The following is a 21,586-nucleotide window of genomic DNA, read 5'->3' as shown; positions in this document are numbered from 1 at the left end:
CGCCTGGCCGACTCCAAGTATGCCAGATTCTTATGGTCGGTAAAAACGGTGATAGGGTGCCTGGCCCCCTCCAACCAATGACGCCATTCCTCGAAAGCCAACAACTCCCTATCTCCCACATCATAGTTTCTCTCTGCCGGGGAGAGTTTTTTTAGAGAAAAAGGCACAGGGTCGCCACTTGGCAGGGGAAGGGCCCTGGGACAAAACCGCACCCACACCCACCTCGGAAGCATCCACCTCAACAATAAAAGGTAAGGAAACATCGGGATGCACCAAGACGGGAGCAGACGCAAAATTCTCTTTAATCTTAGAAAAGGCTGTAAGCGCCTCCTCCGACCAAGAGGAAAAATCCGCCCCCTTTTTTGTCATGTCAGTGAGGGGTTTGACAACAGAGGAATAATTCAAAATGAACTTTCTGTAATAGTTCGCAAAACCCAGAAAGCGCATCAATGCCTTCTGATTCTCAGGAAGCTCCCACTCAAGTACAGCACGGACCTTCTCGGGATCCATGCGAAAACCAGAAGCAGAGAGGAGAAAACCCAGAAATTGAATCTCCGATACCATAAAAAGACATTTCTCCAGCTTGGCGTACAATTTTCTTTTCCCGCAGAATCTGCAGAACCTGAAAAAGATGATCCTGATGGGTCTGAACATCAGGGGAAAAAATCAAAATATCATCAAGATACACCAATACAAATTTCCCCATTAAATGATAGAAAATACTATTAACAAAATGCTGAAAGACGGCCGGAGCATTCATCAGGCCGAAAGGCATAACGAGATTCTCGAAATGCCCGTCAGGGGTATTAAAGGCCGTTTTCCATTCATCCCCCTCTCTGACCCTGACCAGGTTGTACGCGCCTCTCAAATCCAATTTGGAAAACACCTTGGCCCCAACAATTTGATTGAAGAGGTCCGGGATCAGAGGAAGGGGATAGGGATCGCGAATCGTGATACGATTCAGCTCCCTAAAATCTAGGCAAGGTCTCAGAGAGCCATCTTTCTTTTTAACAAAAAAAAAACCAGCGGCCACAGGTGACTTTGAGGGACGAATATGCCCCTTTTCGAGACTCTCGGAGATGTAAGTTCGCATAGCGATTCTTTCCGGTTGTGAGAGATTGTAGAGGCGTGCTTTTGGCAGCTTGGCGCCGGGAATGAGGTTAATGGGACAGTCAAACTCCCGGTGAGGAGGTAGCTCCTGAACACCGCTCTCGGAAAACACGTCCGAGAAATCAGAGAGAAATGATGGCACCGTTTTAGTAGACAGCTCTGCAAAAGTCGCTGTGAGACAATTCTCTCTACAAAAATCACTCCACCCATTTATTTGCCTTCCTTGCCAATCAATAGTGGGGTTATGTCTAGTGAGCCAGGGTAACCCCAAAACTAGAGGAGACGGCAATCCGTTAAGGACAAAACAAGATATATCCTCCACATGAGTGTCACCTACAGCTAGCCGGATATTGTGAACAATGCCCTTCAGAGATCTCTGTGAGAGTGGAGCAGAGTCAATAGCAAAAACAGGTATATCTTTATCTAATGAGCAAACCTGAAAACCATGCATGGCTACAAATTGAGTGTCAATAAGATTGACGGCCGCTCCACTATCGACAAAAATCTCACAAGAAATGACTTTGCTCTCTAGCGCCACCCTGGCAGACAGGAGAAAACGGGAACTGCAGGTCAGAGGAAAAGCATCAAATCCTACATCAACTTTGCCCAAAGTAGCAGATGAAGCAGAACCTGATGATTTACCTTTTGAGATTTTTCTCTTATTATCGCTCTTAGTACGGTTCAAGAATCTCCTAGACGGACAAACATTTGCCAAATGACCTATGCCCCCACAACAAAAACAGACCATACTCTGAGGACTAAATCCTCTTTTATCAGGGGCAAGTCGAGCTAGCTGCATGGGCTCCTCCTCAGAGGGGAGCGAGACAGGATGAGGCCCCTGCACACTGAATGAGTCCGCACCACTGCCCCTAGACTGACAATGGTTGGACAGAGAGGTCTCGTTTCTTTCTCTTAGACGCCTGTCAAGGCGTACCGCCAATGACATGGCAGACTCTAAGGACGTTGGTCTCTCATGGAAAGCAAACGCATCTTTTAATCTCTCCGAGAGACCATGACAGAACTGACTCCGGAGTGCAGCATCATTCCAACCCGAATCAGCTGCCCATCTCCGAAATTCAGAACAATAAAGCTCCGCAGACCGTTTGTTCTGGCATAAAACACGTAGGTTAGATTTGGCCAGAGCAACACGATCTGGGTCATCATAAATCTGCCCCAGGGCCACAAAAAATCCCTCCACGGATCGAAGGGAGGGATCCCCTGATGGCAGCGAAAAAGCCCAAGTCTGAGCATTACCCCTGAGCAGGGAAATGACAATCCTCACCCTCTGCTCCTGATTACCAGAAGAGTGAGAACACAAGCAAAAATGGAGTTTGCATGCCTCTCTGAAACGAACAAAATTCTCACTGCCCCCGGAGAACGTCTCCGGAAGTGAGACCTTTGGCTCGCAACAGACTCCATGAGCCGGAGCAGGGCCCAATGCTTGAAGCTGGGTCATAGATTGACGGAGATCCGCTACTTGCAAAGAAAGACCCTGCATGCGGTCAACCAGGTCAGAAAGCGGATCCATGTCAAAAAAGGACGGTTATGGTGGATTATAATGTCACGGCTGTATGTGAGCAACAATAGAAATACACAGTACAGAGCAACTGACTGGACCCAGAACTAGGGAGGATAAAGGGTGACCCCTGTCCGACCCTCAACGCTCTCCCTATTCTGCTAAAGCACATGCCCGGATCCCAATGGCGGAACGAGGCATGCCCACGTGCCTAAGACTAATGACCACTGTAACCCCTACAATAGTGGAAGGGGCACGGCCACCAGTGCCCTACTCAGTATATGGAGGGAACCGTGGCCACCTCAGATCCAGTCAGAAAACAAACAGGAACACAACAATGTCTGCAGACTTAGCTGAAGGTGTTGCAGCCACAGAGAAGACGGATCCAAGGACAGGCTGGCAATATCCGGAGTGCTAGCTGCAGCAGAACACAGATCCAGTGAACTGATAGCTACAAGTGAAGAAACTAAAGCAAGAGCTACAACTGAAGTGAGAACTATAATCCACATCCTATCATAGGAGGAGGAGTGATATAAAGAGAGGGAAATCAAACACATGAAAAACAGCTGTGGTGAAAGAAACCAAAAGTAAACAGAGTAGTGAGAACTCCTCCCAGCTCTAGTAGTGACATCATCACAGGGGTGGAGAAACAGAGCTGTGAGAACGTCCCAAAGCTCTGGTAGTGACAGCCTGCTGGTGAGCTGACCCTGTAAAACATTATATGCGAGGGCCTGTTGGTGACCTGACCCTCTAAAAAATTATATGTGAGGGCCTGCTGGTGAGCTGACCCTGTAAAACATTATATGCGAATTGCATATATGAGAGGGCATTATATGCGACGAATAAGCATGTGTTGATATGATGGAAAAGGAGAAGGAGGATGAGAAAAGGAAGATTCAACCATATACCCTTGTTTTTGGTGAAAAGGCTGCATGGGAATACACTGTATTCAGTACATTATAACCAACACATTTAAAGTGCCTTTATGTTCATAAGCTTTCCTCTGGTGGAGTCGAGAAGTCATGGTCATTCCAGGCCTTGTTCATTTTTATAAGAGTCACCCTGTCAGCATTTTCAGTTGACGGGCGGATACACTTATCTGTTATAATGCCACCAGCAGCACTAAATACCCGCTCAAACAAAACGCTGGCGGCAGGGCAGGCCAGCACCTCCAAGGCGTAGAGCGCCAGTCCGTGCCACGTTCCCAGCTTGGACACCCAGTAGTTGTAAGGCACTGAGGGATCATTGAGGACACTGACACGGTCTGCTATGTACTCCATCACCATATTCCAAAAATTTTACCTCCTTGTGACACTAGGCCGCGCATCAGGGTGAGGGTGCTGGCGGGGTGTCATGAAACTGTCCCAGGGAGTGTTGCCCTGCCTCTGTTGGAACTGCTGTGTGTTCCCCTTGTCTCCCCTCCTCGGTTGGCCAAGGAACTACGGACTCTGTTTTGCTCGTCCTCTCCACCAGAGGAATGAGAGATGAGAAGTTGTCTTTGTAGCGGGGGTCGAGAAGGGTGAAAAAAGGAATACAATTGTAACTCCTCCAGGCCCCAAATGCAAAAGGGTCTAATATCTCCTGAAAAGGCATCTGCAAAGGAGAGAGGAGAAAATGGAGTCAAGCCTGACATATTAAAAAAACAACAACATTGAAATATTTACCCCTGTGCCACTATATAAAAACCAGAATCCTGTAAAAAAAAACACATGCGTGAAAGATTCACCACTGAAGGAAACCAAATTATGTTTCCTTCCAAGTCTGAAACATAGAAAATAATATACCATGTCAGCTGACCCCAAAAAAAATTGTAGGTCAGGGCCTGCAGGTGAGCTGACCCTCCCTGAAGAGAGACATGAGGATACCTTATGCACTGATCCCCAAACTCTTAAGCCTCCAAAGTCAGAAGAAGATGACAGAGGGGAATGGCAATTAGTGTTTCACTTGGTGGATGATGGGGTTGAGACACAGTTGTCAATAAGTAGGGTCTTGTTAGGTCAACACAAGTCAGGAGGATGACCAGAGTGAGGAAGTGGATTTGGAGATGGTGGACGATGACATCACTGACCCAAGCTCTGATAATGTCACAAACTACCATACACCGTCTGCGGATGAAGTACAGTATATGTTAGTAATATGTATGAAATGCACACACAGTAGATGTGGCACAAATATTTTACTAAAATACACTGTTTTCACATGTGGTACTGTATTTGAAACAGAGAGCCACGTGCTATGGGCACTAGATTTTGAACAGATTATTTTGTCGCTAGACACACAAATTTAAAATTTGAATCAGTATATGCCCCAGTAATGAACAGAATATGGACACTAGATTATGCACAGATTATTTAGATTGGTGCAACAGACACTCTTTTCCAATGTGATAGAGTATTTGTCACATGAATCCACAGTACATGGACAGTATATTTGGCACAAAACAGTTAAATTTGTCCGAAATAGAAATAATTCTCTGTGGAACTACTGTATATATGGTTGTGGACTAAATTCACACACACATGAGACCCAAAATGCTGACATTTTTCCCAAATAGAAATAATTCTTTGCTAAACTACTGTATATATGTTTGTGGCCTAAATGCAGACACAGATGTGCCCAAAAATATTGAAATTTGTCCCAAATGGAAATAATTATCTGCTGAACTACTGTATATATGGTTGCGGCCTAAACGCAGACGCAGATGTGACCAAAACTAGTCAAATTTGTCCCAAATAGAAATAAATATATGTTAGGGCAAAACCCCTACTTCTATGATCTGCTGGGGTCCAAATCAGATAAAAGTACGAGTATACTCGGGAGAGATATATGACACAGGCTCAAGGTTGTATCAGAATGATCTCTCTCATCTTTATTGGGCGGATACAAAATATTTATACCTATTCTCTAGAACTCAAGCCAAACACAGATATCGTCATTTTACGTAAGCATTATATGATTAATAATAATAATAATAACTTATTTTTGATGCTTGCAAGTCAAGCACATTTGATTAGAAAAAACCTTATCTTAGCCTTCAGTTATTCGTCCTTGAAAAGTACCTAGTACCAGTTGTACTCCCAGAACATCAGGCACACATACTTCTGAGAACTAATAAGCAATTAACTTTGTTTGTCTCAAATACACACGGCTCAGCAATTCTCAATTCTGACCTAAAATAAACCAGAGAAGTAAAATGGAACCCAGGATACAAAATGAAGGTGCAATCCTTCACAATTCCCCCATTTTGAGATATTCACTCATTGCAGGCAACAGGTACACATACTTCAGCCGGGCATTTCCCTTTGCTGCTGGTTTACCAGATTCTGCATATCCGTACCTGCATGAGGGATAATCTCAATACATTTTAATAATCTCTCCTACTACTGGTTTTGTTACACACTTTACTCAAGAACATTAATGCTAGCTTAATCACAATGTAAATAAGTGCAATAATCAACACAATCTGTATTATCCCCTGCACTATGATCACAAGCCATCCACCAATATTTTTGAATCAATTTGCTGGGTTCAAGAAAGAGAAAGTGTCTGACCACCAAGAATCTTTATCCGCACTATGTTCATCCAACCACTTATCTCTCATTTCCTTCATCTTTTCAATACCTGCCCTTATCTGGAGGTTACCTTGTGGATCTATATAATGACAGCAGGTTGGTCCTATCACTTGACACATTCCTCCTTCCCTGGCAGTGAGATAATCCAGAACTAAAGTATGCTGGTTAGTGACTATGATTAATTGAGATTGTACATCGTTAGTTTGATTTACAAGGCCTAACACATCTCATATGTGGTCATCTAGATAATCTGTTGCTACTACTAGCTTATCCCACATCTGCATAATCATTGGGTAAATAAACAGAGTACTAAAGAACTTATTTGCAATACTCATCTCTACTACATGAGGCCTCCCATTTGGTCTGGGTTTGTTGTCTGCAGCTCTTTTATATAATGTATGTTTAGGCACAGCATTTATATTAAGCTTATCATGTGACAGCATAAATGTGGCTGGATTCAGCCGGACAAGAGTACAGGTTCCGTAAGCTCCAGGTGGAATCCACTTATATGCTGCCACTCCACAAGCAAAACATAGATTACAAGGAAGAGTATAATTATAGGTTACATGATAAAGGAGTATATAAGCAACTGCAGTAATGGTTACAATTTCATTCTCTGATCTTCGAATGGATAAAAAGTTTCTACAGTTTATGCTAGAAAGCTCTAACCACGGCACCGGGATCGCTAAATAAGGCATAGTCTTTGAACTCACAGGACTGTGAGTACAGATCCAACAGTTTTTATAACTGTCTGCATCTGTCATATTCTTTAACATGACCCAATGATGCCTAATAAGGGCATTGTCCCAGTCACTTTTTAGGTTCACATGTAGACCTTGGATGCTCGGAGTCAGGAGTAGCAGTGCAAGGATCTCCATCCTCAGGGTTTGGCATTTTCTTGCAATGTGAGGCGTGAATCCAGTTGGGCTTTCCTTCCACCTTTATGGAGGTTGCAGTTTTCAACAGGACTTGGAAGGGACCATCAAATCTGGGCTCAAAGGTTTTAATCACGTGCCTCTTTATCACCACCCAATCTCCAGGCTCAAGACTGTGTACACCTTCTACTGAGTCGGGATCTGGAATGGAAGCAAACACTTGTTTATGAGTGTGATCTAACCTTTCAGTGAGGATCTTCATGTAACTGACCATACTGTCAGCCTGCAACTGCAACTGTTGAGGGAAATACAATCCTATCCTTGGGGCACTACCAAACAATACCTCAAAGGGGGACAACCCTATCTTCTTGTTTGATGTGGTTCTTATTGAGTACAAGGCTAGAGGCAAACACTCTGTCCATGGTCTACCTGTTTCCTGCATAGCTTTCTGAATTTTTAGTTTTATTGTCCCGTTCAAGCGTTTGACACGGCCGCTGCTTTGTGGGTGGTACACCGTATGGAAGGCTTGGGTCACCCCTAAAGCTTGCATAACCTCTCTCATCATTTCACCTATAAAGTGGGAACCTCTATCTGACTCAATAATTTCAGGAACACCATACCTGCATATCAGTTCACTGACCAGTTTCTTTGCATTTGCCTTAGACACGAGATAAGCTTCCGGCCACCCTGAAACGAGATCCACACACACGAGAACAAACTCATACACTCCTACCTTTGGTAGTTTTATGTAGTCTATCTGCAGTCTCTGAAACGGGTAAAGTGGCCTAGGGGTGTGCTTGCTTGGAGTCTTCACCACTTAGCCGGAGTTCTTCAATGCACAGACCATACATCCTTGCACAAAACGGCTGCAACTGTAGAGAACCCTGGAGCAATCCAACCAATATTTACCACACCACTTACCATGGCACCTTTTGACACATGTGTAGGCCCATGGGTAAAGAGGATTACAGAGGATTTGGCAAGCAGATTTCTGTCTTTGTTTCTCCATAGTCCTTGGTCATCTGGCCTATCCCCTTGTTTAGTCCATAGTTCTTTTTCTTCAGGTAGGACCTGCTCAGACAATTTGATCAGAGTGTCTTTGGATATATTCACAGGTTTTAAGGCTCTTACCGGGGTGGCATCAGCATTCAGTAGCCGGAACACAGCTAGCTTGGCTGCCTTATCAGCTCTGTCATTGCCTTTTATCTCTGCCGTGGTACACCTTGTGTGAGCCTTTACTTTCACAATAGCAACTTCTTCTGGCAACAGTAGAGTTCATTAGTTCAAGCACAGAGTCTTTGTTTTTAATGGGCTGACCTGCAGAAGTCGAAAAGTCTCTAGCCCGCCATATGGGTCCATAGTCATGTGCAATACGAAAATCATACCTGGAGTCTGTGTAGAGTTTCACCTTCTTCCCTTCAGCCATTTTACACACCTCAATGAGTGCCTTCAACTCTGCCTCCTGCGCAGACATGTGTGGAGAGAGTGGTTCAGCAATGGCTACCTCATGCTGTGTGACCACTGCATATCCAGTATGGAACCGGCCATCCTCTCCCATAAACCTGCTTCCATCTACAAAATACTCAACATCTGGATTATCAAGAGGCTTTTTATGCACATGAAAAATCCAGTAGTTTCTTGTTGCATTAACTGTATACAATCAAGAGGATCATTTTCAGCTAAATCAGACAAAAGGCTACCTGTTCTACCCTCCCCCATTTCTGAATCTGTAATTGGTAACAAAGTAGCAGGATTTAGAGTAGTACATCTTTTGAAAGAAATATTGTCTGGCATGAGGAGGGCACCTTGGAGTCTGAGTTGTCTAGCCACAGAAATTTCTTGGTTGCACCTGTGAGAATGCCCTGTATGTCATGGGGGGTTTGCACAATCACCGGGTAGTCCAACACTACTTCTGAGGCTTTTTCAATCATTGCCTGCACTGCCACGACTGCCCTGATGCAGGAGGGGGTGCTCGAGCATCAGGATCTAATCTAGCTGAGAAGTATGCCAGTGGGTGTTGACGTTCACCATGCTTCTGAGTAAGCACAGCAGTACTGTGACTCTGCATTTCTGAACAGCACAGGTTAAATTCCTCATCATGCTTTGGAATACCCAGGGCTGTAGAAAAGCATCAATTTGACTGGCCACTGCTTTCTCCTGGGTATGACTGAGGGGGAGGGGGTGTACGGAGGGGGTACTGCTTCACTCGAGGAGGCTGACATCCTGACTTAAGATACACAGTAACCGGAGACATAGTGAGTTTCCCTGAGTCTGTTCATCATAGTTTTATTTTATTTTATTCATAATAGAATAATTTCACTCCTTTTTTACCTAAAACCAGAACACACACCTGCCACATCAGTGACAGGTCCCAGAAGGTCTGAAAGTTTATCTATGCATTAGTGATCTGACAGCCTCTTTTGGTTTCACTTTGTCTGAGTGTTGCTGGTATGTCCACACCTCCTGTTCAGGTGTGGATCATGTGACCTCTACCACACCCTATTTAGTCTGACTTTTACCATCACTCCTTGCTTGGGATAGCTTCATTTGGTCTTGGAAGAGCTGGAGTGTGGTTCGTGTTGAAGTCCTGTACATCCTTCATCCTCTGAAGTTAAGTGTTCCGCTTGTCGTGTTTTGTATTCCCCCCCCCCCCTGGTTGTTTGAGACGCTAGCTCCTTCACCAGGGAAGGAACAGGTGGTCTCTGCCCTGTCATTATCTTTAGGGCATCTGAGGGTCACCAGGGTTTTCTAGGTTCCCGTGTATGGGTATCTCTACCATCAAGAGGTGCCCATACGGATAGGAGTTAGGGCCAGGAGCAGGGTTTTATAGGTGGTGACCCTTTTCCTTCCCTAGCGGTAAGGCCTAGTGTCTTTCCCCTTCCTTCTTGATTGTCTTTTGGTGTTCTCCCCTACTACATCCGTGACAACACCTCCCTGTGTTTTTGTAATGATTCCATCAGTAAAGCTGATTTCGCTCACACACACATACAAGTCTTTGAACTTATTAACAAATATACATTTTCTGGAGGTCCATACACTCACACTAAGTACCTCACATACATTGCCTTGTTATTTTCTCTTAAAATTGCCAACAGTGTTCTCGCTATTTCACATTCCAATGCCGGGACGTCACTCCCCCCTTACAGCAGCGGACCCTGTCTCTCCCTCTGTTCTCGATCTCAGCAAACGGAGTTCCTACGGGTTCTGCGACATATTCACGAGGTCACACAGATACATGGACAGTCAAGACACACCGAGCAAGTTTCCACACTCAATTCTCCATTTGAATCACATTCTGTAATCGTCCGCAGTCCAGCTGCATACGTCTCTACTGTCTCTTTTCTACTCTCTCTCTCTCTCTCTCACACACTATTTGTCCTCTGAAAACTTGTGGCTTCCAACCTTCGGTTTCTATCTCTCTTGCTACCTTAGTCTAGATGCTAACTACATCTTCACATGCATGATCCTTGATCCACCCACTGTGGGTGTGCTTGAACCTTTCCCAAACCTCTAAATCAAGGTTTCCATGCTTTCTACCTGCTTTTTCCAACACTTTGTCAACTTTCTTTAATCCATTTTTGCCACCTCTCTTTTCTAACAGTTTTTTAGCTGACTCATAATCTTCGGGAACGCTGTTCTGATTACCCATTGTCTATTCCTGAATCTGTGCTTACAAGGGGGAACCTTAGACATCTATTTTCTCCCACAGCAGCTTCCCCACCCTGTCCTTCCAGGTGTACCTACTGTGTTAAAGCCAAAGCCTCTTTGGGCTTTTGGACCCTTCCCCTAGCTTCCTGCCAGATCCAACACAAACAATAAACAATGACAAATAGGTAGACAGTTACTCCCAAACAATTCCCAGCCTTTTCTAACACTTCCTCTGTCAGTTTGTAGCCCTCAGGGATTTTCATTTTACTTGCCAATCCCTTAACTGAATGCACTAATTATCTCCAGACGTCTGTATTTTTAATTCCTTGCTTGTCCCTTCCTCGTGGTGCTTCCCCACTAGACTTCCTTCCTCTAGTGTACACTACGTAGGACAGAAGAATACCAACCCATACATACTTTTATCAGCGCCTTATGGGGTTCCAGGGCTCCTGATTGCCCTGTGCTGCATTCACTGTGATTCTATACAAAATCCAGAGGACTACTAAGACATATATCACGATACCATGTGCAAACCCAAAGGTGTTCCAAAAAAACCCAATATTATCCATACCCAGCGATCATAGGAATGACGTGGTTGGTGTTCTTACCTCTCAAATATGGCTCGACCTTAAGTAGATGTTTTATACTTCCCCACAGTCCCTATCCCAGGCAGAAAGGCAAAGGAGACACAGATAGATTTGTAAGAATAAGCTTCTTACCTTAACAGCGCTGTTTTTAGATCATCTGTGTGTCCTGGTCCCTCTCCTTAATCAGTCGGAGTTGTTGGGAAGAGTCCACTGGTCGAGCTCCACGTTGATGGCGCCAAGAATTGTTAGGGCAAAACCCCTACTTCTATGATCTGCTGGGGTCCAAATCAGATAAAAGTACGAGTATACTCAGGAGAGATAAATGACCCAGGCTCAAGGTTGTATCAGAATGATCTCTCTCATCTTTATTGGGCGGATACAAAATATTTATACCTATTTTCTAGAACTCAAGCCAAACACAGATATCATCATTTTACGTAAGCATCACATGATTAATAATAATAATAATAATAACTTCTTTTTGATGCTTGCAAGTCAAGCACATTTGATTACAAAAAAACATATCTTAGCCTTCAGTTATTCGTCCTTGAAAAGTACCTAGTACCAGTTGTACTCCCAGAACATCAGGCACACATACTTCTGAGAACTAATAAGCAATTAACTTTGTTTGTCTCAAATACACACGGCTCAGCAATTCTCAATTCTGACCTAAAATAAACCAGCAAAGTAAAATGGAACCCAGGATACAAAATGAAGCTGCAATCCCTCACAATCTATGCTGAATTACTGTATATAATGGTTGCGGCCTAAATTCACACACAGATGAAACCCACACTAGGGATTTTTGTCCCAAATAGAAAGAATTCTCTGTTGAATTACTGTATATATGGTTGCAGTCTAAATTCACGCACAGAAGTCACCCAAACTAGGGATATTTGTCACAAATAGAAATAATTCTCTGCTGAATTACTGTATGTATGGTTGCTGCTTAAATTCATGCACAGATGTGACCAAAACTAGTAAATTTTGTCCCAAATAGAAATAAATCTATGCTGAATTACTGTATATAATGGTTGCGGCCTAAATTCACACACAAATAACACCCACACTAGGGAGTTTTGTCCCAAATAGAAATAATTCTCTGCTGAATTACTGTATATATGGTTGCAGTCTAAATTCACGCACAGTTGTGACCCAAACTAGGGATATTTGTCCCAAATATAAATAATTCTCAGCTGAATTACTGTATATATGGTTGCTGCCTAAATTCACACACAGATGAGACCAAAACTAGTGAAATTTGTCCCAAATAGAAATAAGTCTATGCTGAATTACTGTATATAACGGTTACGGCCTAAATTCACACACAGATATAACCCAAACTAGGGATTTGTGTCCCAAATAGAAAGAATTCTATGCTGAATTACTGTATATATGGTTGCAGTCTAAATTCACGCACAGTTGTGACCCAAACTAGGGATATTTTTCCCAAATAGAAATAATTCTTTGCTGAATTACTGTATATAAGGTTGCGGACTAAATTCACGCACAGATGTTACCCAAACTATGGAAGTTTGTCCCGAATAGAAATAATTCTGTGCTGAATTATTGTATATATGGTTGCGGCCTAAATTCACACACAGATGAAACCCACACTAGGGATTTTTGTCCCAAATAGAAAGAATTATCTGCTGAATTACTGTATATATATGGTTGCGAAATAGAAATAGAAATGATTCTAGGCTGGAATACTGTATATAACGTTTGTGGATTGAGCGCGCACACAGATGTGGCACAAATTAGGTTAATTTCCCCAGAAAAATGTATTTCTATGATGGAGCGGTGTATATCTCACTAGCAGGCACACTCTAGTGAATAAGCCCCTTTTTAGAATTTCTGCTAAACACACTGCTTTCTGATGGTGTACTGTAGATCTCACTGATATGTAATATTTCTTTCTTTTGAAAGCTTTTTGGTACTGAACACAGCGATTTTCCAGCCCTGCACTATCTGTCCCTTCCTGCAGACACCAGTCCCTAATACTGCTGAATTTAACCCTTGTTAAAAAATAAATAAATGCTGCACTGCTGTCAAACACACACTTTAATCATGAAGAGGACTGTTTTGTCTTTCAAGAGCTTTTTGGGAGTTCAATCGTTGTAATTTCAGCAAACCGCAATATGTCCCTGCCTACTGTCGGCTCTCCCTGACGCTGAATGATCCAAGCCCGGGACGTCGGCTCCTATATAAACTAGTACCACGTGTTCTGGCCAGCCAACCAGTGTAAGGCTTATAGCTAACATGGCTATGGCATTACACTGGAGGGAATTACTTACTTGAAAGCTGATTGGATGCTTCAGGAGGCGCCAAACATGTGGGGCGGAGACTCAAGCAATGCGACGAGCACACGTGGTATTCGGCCGAGTACCGCCACGAGCCAAGCATAGCAATGCTCGAGCCGAACCGGTTCTCGGCCGAGCATGCTTGCTCATCACTACCAGTAATCCGTGTTGTCTAAAATGTTTATAACGCGCGGGTCGCGGGAAAGGCAGCCTAACATGAAGTCAGCCATGTGTGCCAGAGTACCAACAGGCAGGACTTCGCTGTCGTCATCAGGAGGATGACTCTCAATCTCCTCATCCTCTTCCTCCTCTTCTGCCCACCCACGCTGAACAGATGGCATTAAACTTCCATGGGTTCTACCTTCTGTAGCGGAGGCAACCATCTCGTGCTCCTCCTCCTCCTCTTCATCGTCCAATTCGCGCTGAGAAGACGAACTGAGGGTGGTCTAGCTATCACCCTGTGAAATGTTTTCCCCCATTTCCACCTCTTCCACATGAAAAGCGTCGTCCTTAATTGTGAGCAGCGAGTGTTTGAGTAGACACAGAAGTGGGATGGTTACGCTGATAACAGCGTTATCGCCACTCACCATCTGTGTTGATTCCTCAAAGTTTCTTAAAACCTCACAGAGGTCAGACATCCATGTCCACTCCATGCTTGCGAAAAGCGGAAGCTGACTGGAAAGGCAACGACCATGTTGCAGCTTATATTCCATTACTGCCCTCTGCTGCTCACAAAGCCTGGCCAACATGTGGAACGTGGAGTTCCAGCGTGTGCTCACGTCGAACAGCAGCTGATGAGCCGGCAATTTCAAGCGCTGCTGCAGTGTTGACAGACCGGCTGAAGCTGTCGATGACTTGCGGAAATGTGCACACATGCGGAGCACCTTCACCAGTAGCTCAGGCAAATTGGGGTAGGTTTTGAGAAACCGCTGAACCACAAGGATGAACATGTGGGCTAGGCATGGGATGTGTGTGAGCTTGCCGAGCTCTCAAGCCGCCACCAAGTTACGGCCATTATCAGACACAAACATGCCTGGTTGCAGGTTGAGTGGCGAGAGCTCAGTCTGGTCTCTTATCCCCTACCACAGCTCTGCGGCAGTGTGCTGTTTGTCCCCTAAGCATATCAGCTTCAGCACAGCCTGTTGCCGCTTCCCCACTGCAGTGCTACACTGCTTCCAGCTACCGACTGATGTCTGACTGGTGCTGCACGCGAATAATTCAGAGGTGAAAGTGGAGAAGGAGAAGTGGGATTTGCCTGGGTACGGCCTCCCGGCCTCCACAACATTCACCCAGTGTTCCGTCAGGGAAATGTAGCGACCCTGGCCGAATGCACTTGTCCATGTGTCCGTGGTTAAGTGGACCTTCCCAGTAACTGCGTTGGTCAGGGCACGTGTGATGTTACAGGACACATGTTGGTATAAGGCGGGCACGGCACACCTTGAAAAATAGTGGCGGCTGGGGACTGCATAACGCGGGACGGCCACCGACATCAGGCTGCACAAGGCCTCAGTGTTCACAAGCCTGGGGAAGGACCCAGGCGTTCGTCACACTTACTACGGTGCTTGGATGCCATATGGCAGATAATACTCGGGGTGGTGAGGATGCTAGTGTTCACGCCCCGGCTCATTTTCGTATGGCACAGGTTGCAAACTACTATTCTTTTGTCGCCCGCACTTTCCTCAAAAAAACGCCATACTGCGGAACATCTACCCCTTGGCAATGGAGATTTCCGCAAGGGGGTTCTCCATGAAACAGTTGCGGGCCTGTTTGGTTTGGCCCGCCTTCTCCCTTTTGGCACCCCACTGCCTCTTCCACCCTGTTGGGGTTCTGCAGATCCCTCCCCTGTACTGCTGTCCTCGCTCAGCTTTCCACCTTCCTAGGTTGGGTCAGTGACCTCATCGTCCACCACCTCCTCTTCCACTTCCTCACTCTGATCATCCTCCTGATTTGTTGATCTAACCACAATCTCAGTGATTGACAACTGTGTCTCATCCTCTTCATCAACCTCTTGAGACAGTAATTGCGGTTGACTCATTAGCAACTGAGTCTCATCATCATTCACATTATTAAACACTAATTGCCGTTCCCCACTGTCAAGTTCTTGTGACTGTGGATGCTCGGTGATAAAAAGAGGTCCTTAGAATATCCAAGTGTGGGATCACTTGTTTGGCCAGACTGTCATGGTGGGAGGAAGGAGGATCATGGTGAGGATTGTATTGACCAGACTCCTGGCTACTGAGTCTGGACTTGGTGGAAGTCAGGGTGGTGCTTAACCGACTGGAAGCATTATCTGCTGCAATCCAACCGACCACCTGCTCAAACTGGGCTGACTTTGCAAGCATTGTCCTGCGCCGCCCTGCAAACTGGGACATGATGCTAGGCATCGTGAATGATTGTTTTTCTTGTACTCTGGCAGCAGGGACAGTTTCTCTGCGTCCAGGGCCACATCCTCTGCGTGCTTCATAAGCATCACTGCCACTTCCCTGTCCCTTACTCCTCGCCTTCTTCATTTTAAATGTGATATTTGCTTGAAAGTATGTCACACGTACAGATTTGGAAGTGTATGCGCATTTTTTTTTACAAAGGCATTTGTGATGAGGAAATGTAATACAAGACAGGTACCACAGGTAATGTCACTGTTCGCAGTGCCTACGGAAAAAGTACACTGATATCTTAGGGATGTGCACACTTTAAACAGGAGATGTTGCGCAGATAATTTAACTGTCCACAGCGGACACCATCTATGGAAAAAGTACACTGGATGTCACTGATATTTTAGGGATGCGCACACTTTACACAGGAGATGTGGCGTGAATAATTTAACTGTCCGCAGCAGCCTATTACACGGTATTTAGCGCAGGATGTGCCAAAAATATATATTGCTGCTGTCACACACAATAGTCCTTAAAAATACTTTTGGGTCTCTGAAAAGTATTTTGTATAAAAATCTTCCTATTACACTCCCTACACTGTTTGTCCCTTCCTATGCACAGTAACACTGAGCAATTTAGCGCAGGTTGCGCTACAAACATATATTGCTGCTGTCACACACAATAGTCCTTACAAGGACTTTTGGGTCTCTGAAACTTTTTGTACAAAAAAAATATTCAATTACACTCCATACACTCTCTGTCCCTTACTATGCTCAGCTCTCCCTGACTACGAATGAGCCGAACATGCGTCATTGATGGCACGTTCCGGCCAGCCAATCACTGTAATGCCAGTAGCCAACATGGCTACTGGCATAACAGTGAGTGCAGTACTTACCTGGAGGTTTTCGGCCGAGCATGCTCAATCAGCACTAGTGTTGAGCAAATCAAAGTCCACAAAGTGGAAAGTGGACTTTGATCCGAATTTCAGGATAAATTTGATTCACCTCAAAGCTGAATTTGCTCATGCTTCGTGGTAGCGAATTAATTTAACCTGAAATAGTGTAAAAAACTTACCTGATCCATTTGCTTGCCATGGGCCATCACTGCCATCTTGCTTGAAGATCTCGCACAAAATCCCGTTATTCGTAACAAAGCAAAAAATTTTAGCAAAATTAGGCTAAGCAGCCAAATAGAATTTTGGAATAATTCGCTCATCTCTAGTCATCATATAAATGCATGATGGCAAATTTTATCTCAGGGAGCCTAAAAAAAAAATCTAACACAACCAGAAATATTTTTTAAAATCCTTTTACATTTGAAAATTACAGTACCGCAATAGAGATTTTATATAAAGGTGACATTTTAAAAGTTATTTTCCCAAATAGCTTATTAAGGAAGTCTGGGTTAAAGGAGTATTCTGGTCACTGGACAGGTGAAAAATGCATTCATGTGCTTTTCGCTAGAGTGGAGAACAGCTAGAAAGATTTCACTCTGGAGGACTCAACAGGTCCTTGGTTTACAGAAATTGCTTATCAATGTTCAATGTTTCATTTCCACTGTGGTGGCCCTGCAGGGGAAAGGAAAACTTGCTGTTGGTGTTACCAAAATGTTTCATCTGATCACTGCAGTGGGACACAGTGATCAACTTTTAATTGAGCAATTGCTACATAGCAGACAAGCCTTTAATATACATATTTTGCTTCTGCAAAGAATCAATTGAATGTGTTGAATCAATTTCTTTGCCCCAATACATTAAAATAGTACACTTTTTCTCAGTCATTTAAAGGGAACCTGTCATCAACTTTATGTTGCCCATGCTAATGGCAGCATAAAGTAGACACAAGTGAGTTTATTTCAGCGGTCTGTCATTTAAACGTTAAAAGTAAGTGGTTGCCAAGAACCAACATCACAATCATTGCAAACTGGGCCTGGAAACGAGTCCCGGGCCACCTGAGAAGAGTCATGGCTATTCATAAATTCTTTCTCTCTCTGCCCACCTGCTGATGATTGACAGTCTTCTACCTAGTTTTCTCCCCATCTCTCTAAGAGAGAACTGCCAATCTTTAGCAGATGGGTGAAAGTGCTGGAGATTATGAATAACCATGACTCTTCTCAGATACTGTTGCAAGAAAAAGTATGTGAACCCTTTTGAATGATATGGATTTCTGCACAAATTGGTCATAAAATGTGATCTGATCTTCATCTAAGTCACAACAATAGACAATTACAGTCTGCTTATACTAATAACACACAAAGAATTAAATGTTACCATGTTTTTGAACACACCATGTAAATATTCACAGTGCAGGTGGAAAAAGTATGTGAACCCCTAAACTAATGACATTTCCAAGAGCTAGTTGGAGTGAGGTGTCAGCCGACTGGAGTCCAATCAATGAGATGAGATTGGAGGTGTTGGTTAAAGCTGCCCTGTCGTATAAAAAACACACACCAGTTCTCGGTTTGCTTTTCACAAGAAGCATTGCCTGACGTGAATGATGCTTTGCACAAAAGAGCTCTCAAAAGACCTACGATTAAGAATTGTTGACTTGCATAAAGCTGGAAAGGGTTATAAAAGTATCTCCAAAAGCCTTGCTGTTCATCAGGGCTGGGACAAGGCCATTTGGTGCCCAGGGCGAAGATGGCAAACTGCGCCCCCCCCCCCCCCCCCCCCCGTTTTTAAGAAAGAATCAATGTTGTTTCAAAACAAGAATATACTTAAAGCAATAGAACAAAGGACTGTGGGACTTTGAAAGTCACAGACACTATAAAGTTCCCCCCCATCATCATGTGCCAGTATAAAGTCCCCCCCATCATCATGTGCCAGTTTTGTAATAAGCCCCCCCAATGTGCCAGTAACACTATTGTAAAAAAAAACAAAAAAAAAACACTTATACTTACCTAAGTGTCAGCGATGCGATGCAGCCTCTTCCTGTGTCCCACGCTGTAATGTAAGGCTCAGGCGGCACGATGACGTCATTGCGCCGGCCTCTGATAGGCTGCCGGCCTAGTGCCTGCAGCCAGGGGCGTACATAAAAATCACTGGGCCCCATAGCAGGAATCTAAATTGGGCCCCCATTCCCCTTTTATAGCCCCTCCCTTTGTTCCATGAACTATTCTTGCTGCTGCGTTTTATAATTTATGCCATCAGGGCCGGAATGGGATTACAAAACAGCCCTGGCACACAAAAGAGGTATAATAGATGCAGATGTATATTATATACAGCAGTGTACAGTTATGTGAGGTACGCGGTATAATAGATGCAGTGTGTACAGGTATATAGTATATTCCCTAGTGTTCTGATATGTGAGGTACAGGGTATAATAGATGCAGTGTGTACAGGTATATAGTATATACAGCAGTGTACTGATATGTGAGGTACGGGGTATAATATATGCAGTGTATACAGTATATACAGTAGTGTAATATGTGAGGTACGAGGTATAATAGATGCAGTGTGTACAGGTATATAGTAAATACAGCAGTGTATTGACACCTCGTACCTCACATATCAGTACACTGCTGTATATACTATATATCTGTACACACTGCATCTATTATACCTCGTACCTCACATATATAGTATATACAGAAGTGTACTGATATCTGTACACACAGCATCTATTATACCTCATACCTCACATATCAGTGCACTGCGGTATATACTATATATCTGTACATATTGCATGTATAATACTGTGTAATATATGCAGTGTGTGTGCATGTATGTGTGTGTATATATATATATATATATATATACAGAGCAGTGTATTGATGTGACACATAGAAGGTATAATACTGTAGATGCAGTGTTTATAGAAATATGTGGTCAGTTATGCATTATAGTCACTGTGAGGTACATGAGGTAGTGGTAACTGTCTGAAGTAGTATACATGAGTGAGCAATGAGTAAAAACAGGGCATGGAGGGGGGGGGGGGTAAATGATGAAAAGTGGAGGACCTCCTCTTACCTCTCCATTCCAGTCTGTATGGATCAATACAGAGCTGCTTGTGAACTTTTAATACTTGCTGTTAGGGGTTGAAGGACCTGTGATGATGTCATCACAGGTCCTGGCAGATGTACCTTTGAAACCTAGGAACTACACCATTTTTGGTGCAGTTCCTTTGCTAGATTCTGCAGGACCTGTGATGTTGAAGATGATGTCATCACAGGTCCTGGCAGATGCACTGTTCTAACCTGGGAACTACACTTTACACTGTGCAGTTCCCTTACAGGACCTGTGATGACATCATCAAAGGTCCTTTAGCTTTAGAAAGGTAAACAGGAGTAATTAGGGGGCGGGGCCTCTCCTCCACTTCGGTGCCTGCCTGCAGCCTATCAGAGGAAAGGGAAGGGACACGCCTCTCCCTCCCCTGCACCTCCGCTGGCACAGACAGTTTACAATGGAGATGAGCGCAATGGAAGCGCTCATCTCCCTGTGCCCGGCGGCGGCTGCTCACTTGGGGGGGGGGGGTCATTTTAGTTGGGGGGGGACATGGGGGGGCACAGCATAATGTAGGGGGGGCCGTGGCTGGCACTTCACCTGCGCCCCCCTCCTGTCCGCAAATGGTAGCGCCCAGGGCACCCGCTCCTTCGGCCCCTGCCTTGTACCGGCCCTGCTGTTCATCATCAGTCCACAGTAAGGCAAATTGTCTATAAATGGAGAAAGTTCAGCACTGCTGCTACTCTTCCTAGGAGTGGCCGTCCTGTAAAGATGACTGCAAGAGCACAGCGCAGACTGCTCAATGAGATAAAAAAGAATCCTAGAGTGTCAGCTAAAGACTTACAAAAGTCTCTGGCATATGCTAACATCTCTGTTAGCAAATCTACCATACGTAAAACACTAAACAAGAATAGATTTCATGGGAGGATACCACAGAGTAAGCCACTGAGCACTTAGATGTTCCACAGCAGTACTGGCAAAATATTCTGTGGACAGATTAAAAACCAAAGTTGAGTTGTTTGGAAGAAATACAACACTATGTGTGGAGAAAAAGAGGCACAGCACACAAACATCAAAACCTCATCCCAACTGAGAAGTATGGTGGGGGCATCATGGTTTGGGGCTGCTTTGCTGCGTCAGGGCTGGGACGGATTGCTATGATCGAAGGAAAAATTAATTCCCAAGTTTATCAAAACATTTTGCAGGAGAACTTTAGGCCATCTGTCCACCAGCTAAAGCTCAACAGAAGATGGGTGTTGCAACAGGACAACGACCTAAAGCATAGAAGAAAATCAATAACAGAATGGCTTAAACAGAAGTAAATACGCCTTCTGGAGTGGCCCAGTCAGAGTCCTAATCTCAACCCGATTGAGATGCTGTGGCATGACCTCAAGAAAGTGATTCACATCAGACATCCCAAGAATATTGCTGAACTGAAACAGTTCTGTAAAGAGGTATGGTCAAGAATTACTCCGGACCGTTGTGCACGTCTGATCTGCAACTACAGGAAACGTTTGGTTGAAGTTATTGCTGCCAAAGGAGGTTCAACCAGTTATTAAATCCAAGGGTTCACATACTTTTTCCACCTGCTCTGTGAATGTTTACATGGTGTGTTCAATTAAAACATGGTAACATTTAATTCTTTGTGTGTTATTATTTTAAG

The sequence above is a fragment of the Bufo bufo genome, chromosome 5 (genome assembly GCF_905171765.1).
Source record: "Bufo bufo chromosome 5, aBufBuf1.1, whole genome shotgun sequence".
NCBI lineage: Eukaryota > Metazoa > Chordata > Amphibia > Anura > Bufonidae > Bufo > Bufo bufo.
The sequence above is the reverse complement of the archived record's forward strand: the minus strand, read 5'-3'. Positions refer to the sequence as shown.